The sequence below is a fragment of the Tamandua tetradactyla genome, chromosome 24 (assembly GCF_023851605.1).
Source record: "Tamandua tetradactyla isolate mTamTet1 chromosome 24, mTamTet1.pri, whole genome shotgun sequence".
NCBI lineage: Eukaryota > Metazoa > Chordata > Mammalia > Pilosa > Myrmecophagidae > Tamandua > Tamandua tetradactyla.
In genome coordinates, this window is record NC_135350.1 from 52,770,080 (window position 1) to 52,777,965 (window position 7,886).

Here is a 7,886-nt window from a genome sequence, read left to right on the forward strand (position 1 = left end):
CAATTACCTCACATCTCCTAGCAAACAGCTGGAAGGCCCTACAGGCTCTCTATCCCCACCCCAACCCCTCTGAGTTCATCTCCATCTCACCCCGCTCGGCTCTACTGGCGTCCTTGTCTAGAGCCATACTTCCCCCAGATATCCATCCAGGGCCTCTCTACCCCATACTCTTCGTTGTGACCCCTTCCCTGACCATCCCATTGTTAATTACAACCCCCATTCCCTATAACATTCCCCTGATTTATTTTTCTCCTTAGCATTTAGGGCAGCACTTCTTATCTATTGTATAACCTATGTATTCTGTTTAGTTCCCACCTCCCCGCCCCGGCCCCCTTAGAGTGTAAAGTACGTGAGAGCTACATGATGCTGAATCCCCAGCACCTAGATCCCAGTGCAGAGTGAGCATTCAAAAACTAGATGTTGAATGAATGAATTAAAAGGCCCACTTTCTAGGATAAGATGGCGCCATTCACACTGCTCCTGGCTGTCCAAGGATCGGAAGGATTTCACTTGGCAAATTTCCACTACCACCTCCCCCAACCCTCCACCCTCGCTTTACAGAAAGCACAGTGTTTCCACGGGAGTCTGGGAAAAATTGCCAAGTCTATACCTTCAGTAATGATGGGACCTTGTTTGCCTGGGGTAATGGAGAAAAAGTAAATATTATCAATGTCGCTAACAAGGGACTACTGAACTTCTTTGACCTCCCAAAGGCAGTTTGCTTTGAGTTTTTGCAAAAAACACTGTACAAACAGCGAGGCTGCCTTATGCTGCCTCTAAAGATGGCACAGCTGGAATACCAAACCTACAACTTCACGATGTGAAAACTGGGACATGTATGAAGTCTTTCATCCAGGAGAAAAAAATGCAAAATCGGTGTCCATCCTAGTCAGAAGAATAAAATGCCCAAAATATTAACAATGAAGTTCACTTTTTGAAAATGATAATTTTACTGTAATTGCAAATAAACTGCATTTGCAAAAAATTAACAATTTTGTGTTATCACCTGGATCCCAACCATACGAGGTGGGCTGTTTACATTCTGGAAGAAAGGGGGCACCTCAGTTTGTTAGATTATATCAGTACCCTAACTTTGGTGGGCCCTATGCAGCTTTGGCCAACAAAAGTTTCTTTAAAGCTGATGAGGTTACAATATTATGGAATAAAAAAGCTATGCAGTGTTGGTAATAGCTAGTACAGATGTTGACAGGACAAGTGCGTCCTACTATGGGGAACAAACACTACATTACATTGTAATAATGGAGAAAGTTCTGTAGTGCAATCACCAAAAGAAAAAAAGGTCCCATTTATGATGTAGTTTGGAACTTTAGTTCCACTGAATTTTATGCTGCTTGTGGTTTATGCTTGCCAAAGTGACAGTTTTCAATTTGAAATGCGATCCTGTGTTTGATTTTGGAACTGGTCCTTGTAATGTAAACTTCTATAGCCCTCATGGACATATATTAATACTACTTGGATTTGCAAATCTAAAGGGACAAGTGGAAATGTGGGATTTCAAAAACCATAAACTTACTTCCAAACCAGTGGACTCCGATTCTACTTGGTGCCTAGATGGTGAGCATATATGACTGCCACATGTAACCCCACTTTATTTGGTACAAGATTTGGCATTATCCTGGCTCCATCTTGCATAAATATGATGTGCCATCAAATGCAGAATTTGGCAGTTTTCTTGGCAGCCATTTTGGGATGGAATATTTCCAGCAAAAACAATAACCTACCAAGCAGTTCCAAGTGAAGTACTGTTTTAGTTTGCAAAAGCTGCCAAAATGCAATATACCAGAAGCGTAATACCTTTTAAAAAGGGGGGGAACTTATTTAGTTGCAAGTTTATAGTTCTAAGGCCGTGCAAATATCTAAATTACAGTAAGACTATAAAAATGTCCAACTAAAGCATCCAGTGAGAGATACTGTGCCAGTTTGAAAGGATCGATGCACCCTAGAAAAGCCGTATTTTAATCCTAATCAATCTTGTGGGAACAGTGGTTTCTTCTAATCCCTCTTCAGTACTATAGATTGGAAACTTGATTAGGTTATATCCACGGAGACATGACTCAATCAATTTTGAGTATTAAACTTGATTAGATAGAGACAATTCTCCACCTATTCTACGTAGGTCTTGAATAGTTTACTGGAATCCTATAAAAGAGGAAACATTTCGGAGAGAGTCCCTTTTGAGAATAAGGAGAGAGCCACAGAACCATGACAAAAGGATGAGAGAACCAGAGTCTACCAGCCAGTGACCTTTGGAGATGAAGAAGGAAAATGCCTCCTAGAGTGCTTCCTGAAGCAAGAGGCCTGGAGAGAAAGCTAGCAGATGCTGCCATGTTTACCATGTGCCCTTTCAACTGAGAAAGAAATGCTGAATGTCATTGGCCTTCTTAAACCAAGATATCTGTCATGGTCATGTTCTTGTGTCAACTTGGCCAGGCAGTGGTGCCCGTTTGTCTGGTTGGGCAAGTGCTGGCCTGTCTGTTGCTATGAGGACATTTCATAGAATTAAATCATGATCATGTTGGCTGCATCTACAGCTGATTGCAGTTGTAATCAGCCAAAGGGAATGTCTTCTGCAGTAAGTGACATTTAATCTAATCACTGGAAGGCTTTTAAGGAGGATTCAGAGGAGACAGTCTCTCTTCCTGCTTTGGCTGGTGAGCTTCTCCTGTGGAGTTCATCCAAACCCTTCATTGGAGTCGTCAGCTTCACAGCCTGCCCTATGGATTTTGGACTCTTCGTTCCCACAGTTACGTGAGATACTTTTACAAATTTTGTACTTTCAGATATTTCCTGCTGATTCTGTTTCTCTAGAGAACCTTAACTAATACAGTATCTTTCCCTGAATGCCTTAGATTGGACATTTCTGTAGCACTGGGAATCAAACCCAAGTCTCCAGCATGGCAGGCAAGAACTCTGAGGCCTGAGTTCTTGCCTGCCATGAACAGGCCTGCCCTCTATAGACTTGCTTTAGTTTGGACAATTTCACAGCCTTAGAACTGTAAACTAGCAACTTACTAAATTCCCCTTTTTAAAAACCGTTCTATTTCTGCTATATTGCATTGCAGCAGCTAGCAAACTAGAACAGATTTTGGTACCAGAGGAGTGGAGTGCTGCTGCGGTTTGCAAATACCAAACATGTTGGAATGGTTTTTAAATGAGTAAGTGGAAGATTCTAAAGGAACTGTGAGGTGCTTGATAGAGAAGGCCTAGAATGCTTTGAAGAGACTGTTGGTAGAAATGTGGCTCTAGGGATGCCTCTGGCCAGGCAGTAGACGGAAATGAGACCTGTTATTACAGACTGGAAGGAAGATGATCCTTGTTTTAAAATGGCAGATAATCTGGCAAAGTTGACTGGTGGCTTTGGCTGGAAGGCAGATTTTAAAAGCCATGAACTTGGATATTTCGCAGAAGAGATTTCTAAATTAAACATGGAAAGTACAGCCTGGTTTCTCCTCATAGTTTATAGTGAAATGCAACAGAAAAGAGATAAGCTGAAAACAGCCCATGGGCATAAAGAAACCAGAAGTTGATATTCTGGAAAATTCAGGGCTTCCAGGAAGGGAGACCCCAGAGAATGGGGCCCCATGTGAGGATTTGACCAAATGTGGAACCAGTCAGCCATTTCAGAGAAAGCCTCTTTATGTTTGGTGGGCATGATCCAAGGCTACTGCATAGAAAGCCAACAGCAGTGTTGCAGAATCTGTATAAAGAGAACCACTGCCAGTCGGAACTGAGAGGGACAGAGAAAGGACACATTAAAGGAAAAATAATTTCAGAAGCAGAACCATGGAGGCCGAGATCTGAAGTCAAGAAACCTCAAGATAGGAGAACGGACCTACCCAAGCACGTGGAGAGGGTGAGTTTGTCCCAAAGGCAAGTATGGGTCTTCCACCTTGCTGCAGTGGAAGAGTGGTGCCACCTCAGGCCTTGAAAAGAGTGCAGCACACTATTTGGGGACTGGAGAGAGCCTGGCTGCCACCACATGGAGGGGTTGAGCATGTGCCCCAGAGATGGCTTAGAGCCCAGGTGCAGCCCCGATGCTTGGAGAGGGTGGAGTGAAAAAAAAAAAAAGCGGTTTCCCCAAAGTTGCGTTCGGAGAGAGGCTAGCTGCAGCTTAGGTCTTTGGAAAGTGTGGGACTGCCACTTTCTAAAGTCCCAAAGATAAATGACTCACAGACTTTGAAATCTAAACTTTTGCCCTGCAGGTTTTCCAGAGTGCTTGAGTCCTGTGACCCCTGTGTTCTTTCCAATTCCTCCCTGTGGAAATGGGAATATGTACCCTATGACTGTTCCTCCTTTGTATATTGGCAGTAAATAACTTGTTCTGAGCTTTACAGATCCAGAGCCAGAGGAGAACTTTGCTTTAGTTCAGACCATGCCTGTAGCTGACATTGAACTGTTTTTAACCTTGTTTTGTATTTATAATGTTACTGAAATGGTTTATAGTTCTTTGATAAGGTGATGAAGTTAATGCATTTTGTATATGGGAAAAACATGTTTCTTTTAGGTTCCGGAAGGTGGAATGTGCTGGTACTATAGATCGGAAACTTGATTAGGTTATTTCCAAGAAGATATGACTCAATCAATTGTAGGTATTAAATTTGATTAGATAGAGACATGTTGCCACCCATTCTATGTGGTCTTGATTAGTTTATGGAATCCTATAAAAGAGGAGACATTTCACAGAGAGTGTGGAAGTTAGATTCAGTTGTCAACTTGGCCAGGTGAAGGCACCTGGTTCTGTTGCTGTGGACATGAGCCAAAGGTATGTGAACCTCATCTGTTGTTCATTACATCTGCAGTTGGCTAGGAGGCATACCTACTACAATGAATGATGTTTGACTTAATTGGCTGGTGCTTAAATGAGAGAGCACAATGTAGCACAGCCCAAGCAGCTCGGCATGTCTCATTCTCAGCACTCGCAGCTCAGCCCAGGCCTTTGGAGATGCAGAAAGGAATCATCCGGGGAAAGTTGTTGGAATCCAGAGGCCTGGAGAGAAGGCCAGCAGAGATCGCCCTGTGCCTTCCCACGTAAGAAAGAACCTCAGCTGAAAATTAGCTGCCTTTCCTCTGAAGAACTATACGTCAACTAAATAAATCCCCTTTTATTGAAAGCCAATCCATCTCTGGTGTGTTGCCTTCTGGCAGCTAGCAAACCAGAACAGAGAGTCCCTTTTGAGAACAAGGAGAGAGCCACAGACCCACGACAGAAGGATGAGAGAACCCCAGAGTATACCAGCCAGCAGCCTTTGAAGATGAAGAAGGAAAACAATTCCTAGGGAGCTTCATGAAGCAAGAGTCCTGGAGAGAAAGTGAGTAGATGCTGCCATGTTTGCCATGTGCCTTTCTATGTGAGAAGAAATGCTGAACATCATCACCCTACTTGAACCATGGTATATTTTCCTGGATGCCTTAGATTGGACATTCCTATAGACTTGCTTTAATTTGGACAACTTCACAGTTACAGCAACTACAAATTGTTTGTAATCAGAATACGAAGCCACAACCAGGAAATGATAAGCCATTATCAAAAACAGCCCATAAAAATTAAAGGAAGCATGAAGCCAAGAAAGCTGCAAAGTAGCAGGCAAGAAGTAACAAGAATGCAGATTTGGCACCTACTCCCATCCCACAGAGCATACCATGAAATACCATCTCTCTGTCTACTTCTGGAGACCCCAGATAGACAAAATTTAAGAACCAAAAGAAGAAACTGGAAGCTATAAAACAACTAAAAGAGCAAGTAGCAACTGGATGATAACTGGAAAACAGAAAAAAATCAGCAGGAGAAAATTCAACAAGAGAAAGCCCTTCTGCAGGAGCTGGAAAATTTGGAATTGGGTCTTTAAAGATTCACAGAAAGCAAGTTGGTTACCAAAAATCAGTGCAAATACATCTTATGTTAAACTCATTGGCATACATGGAATATCCGTGTGCTCTCATTAATGCTTACCTATAATTTTAACCATTTATCCAAGACTCTGCATATGTGTGAAAGTATTTAACAATGTCTGTTAAATTGATTTTCCTACCTGTTAATATATAATTTAGAAAAGAGGCTTATGAAGTTTTAAGCTAAGCATGACACACAGAAAGATAAATGTCCTTCTTTTTCAGTAGGGAACAGTGTTTACCATATAGATAAATAAAGGCATTAAAAAATTTTTTTAAAGGGCCATGTATTCTCACTCTGGAGCATTATTGTCCTCTTCTTTACATAGATTCTGCATGCATTTTTTAGCACGATATAGATATTACCTCTTTGTTAGTTTATGGTGTATAAGAGTGGTTAGAGGGAAGTACCTGAAACTGCAGAGCTGTGTTCCAGTAGCCATGTTTCTTGAAGATGATTGTATAATGATATAGCTTTTGCAATGTGACCGTGTGATTGTGAAAACTTTGTGTCTGATGCTCCTTTTATCTATGGTATGAACAGATGAGTAAAAAATATGGATAAGAAATAAACAAATAATAGGGGAACAAAGGTTAACATAAATTGAGTAGATTGAAATACTAGTGGTCAATGAGAGGGAGGGGTAAGATGTATGGCATCTATGAGTTTCTTCTTTTTTCCTTATTTCTTTTGCTGGAGAGATGGGAATGTTCAAAAAAAAAAAAAAATGATCATGGTGATGAATACCCAAATATGTGATGACATTGTGAGCCATTGATTGTAATTATGTCAAGAATGTTTGTAAAAAAAAAAAAAAAGAAAAGAAAAGAAAAAAAAGATGTGGCCAACTGAATCATGATGGGTTTAATCCTGTTATTGGAGAGGCCTTATGAAGAGAAAGCCACATGGAGAAGGTCAACAGAACCTGAAAGAGAAAGGAGACGACTTCACCATGTGATGGGAAAACCAAGGAACCAAAGGATTGCTGCTTTCCAAAGGATTGGTTCCTTCCAGCCTTCCAGCCTCGAAAACCATAAAAAAATAAAATTCCTATTGTTTAAGCTAACCAATATATGGCATTTGTCACTATACAAAATATCAACGTCCTCTTGATGGACTCTGTCTTACCATTTGGCTCTTAAATTGTAAAACTACTATAGATCTGGTTTTATAATAGAATTTTGTAGAAAAATTTAGAATTATTCTGAATAGAATTATATAATAAATGAATAAATAAAATTATATCTCCCTTTGTTAAAGTAAAAGTTTGATGTCATAGACATCTTTGAATTTTACAAACTTTAAAGCCTATAGAGTAAGTCTACTAATAATTATGCTTAAGAGTCAACCCCAGAAACCTCTTTTGCTGCTCAGATATGGCCTCTCTCTTGAAACCAACTCAGCAGGTAAACCCACTGCCTTCTCCCCCTATGTGGGACATGATTCCCAGGGGTGTAAATCTCCCTGGCAACAAGGAACATGACTCCCAGGGATGAGCTTAGCTGGCATTGTAAGATTGAGAAAGACTTCTTGCCCAAAAGGGGAAAGAGAAATGAGGCAAGTAAAGGCTGAGAGATTTCAAATAGAGTTGAGAGGTTATTCTAGAGGTTGTTCTTATACATTATATAGATATCCCTTTTTCATTTTTAATGAATTAGAGTAACTAGAAGGAAATACCTAAAACCATTGACGTGTATCCCAGTAGCCTTGATTCTTGAAGACAATTCTGTAACTATATGGCTTTTACAGTGTGACCATGTGATTGTGAAAACTTTGTGGCTGATACACCCTTTAACCAATGCATGGACAGATGAGTAAAAAAATAAGGACCAAAAAAAATAAATAATAGGGGAGGAAAGGGGGCGCAGGGTGTTTTGGGTGTTCTTTTACTTTTTCTTTTACATTTATGTGTATTTTCTTGGAATAATGAAAATGTCAAAACTTATGATGATGAATGCACAACTATACAATGATA

At 40.5% G+C, this 7,886-nt stretch overlaps 1 pseudogene; it reads left to right on the forward strand.

Moving 5' to 3' along the window:
• The first annotated feature begins 459 nt into the window (after positions 1–459).
• Positions 460–5,867, forward strand: LOC143668214 (eukaryotic translation initiation factor 2A pseudogene; annotated as a pseudogene).
• Positions 5,868–7,886: the final 2,019 nt, after the last annotated feature.